Genomic DNA, 549 nt, shown 5'->3' on the forward strand with positions numbered 1-549 from the left:
ATTCGTGTTGTTATTCGTGTTGTTAGAATTCGTGTTGTTGTTCGTGTTGTTACTGTTATTGTTCTTTATTCATATTCGAATAATTAGTATTATCATCCTCCTTATCATTGCTGTTGTTAATTACCGTTGTTGTTGTTTTTTTGTTATTATTTATTTTATTGTTATCACTGTTAATTATTAATGTTGTTGTTATAGTTATTGTTTATGTCATTGTTGGTATATGTATTATTAGATTTATTTTGTTGCTATTATTGTCAATGTTTATGTTATTGTCGTTATTGTTATGTTAGGAACTGGTTTTTTTTTTTTTATTATTGTCAGTGTTGTTGTTATTGTTATTTTCTAAGCTTTTGACATCGTTGTTATTTGTAATGTTAGAATCCTTGTGCTTACTGTTATTGTTGCTTTCATGCTGTTTTTTTTTTCTAAATTACTGCAAAGGGCAAAATCTATCATGGGTCATTTATCAGTATAATGCCTCTTACTCTTTTTCCTTGCTTAAGGTTTTAGTATCAACGTTCACATTGTTTTCTGAATAGCTTATTGCAT

The sequence above is a fragment of the Penaeus monodon genome, chromosome 24 (genome assembly GCF_015228065.2).
Source record: "Penaeus monodon isolate SGIC_2016 chromosome 24, NSTDA_Pmon_1, whole genome shotgun sequence".
In the NCBI taxonomy this organism is placed as follows: Eukaryota; Metazoa; Arthropoda; class Malacostraca; order Decapoda; family Penaeidae; genus Penaeus; species Penaeus monodon.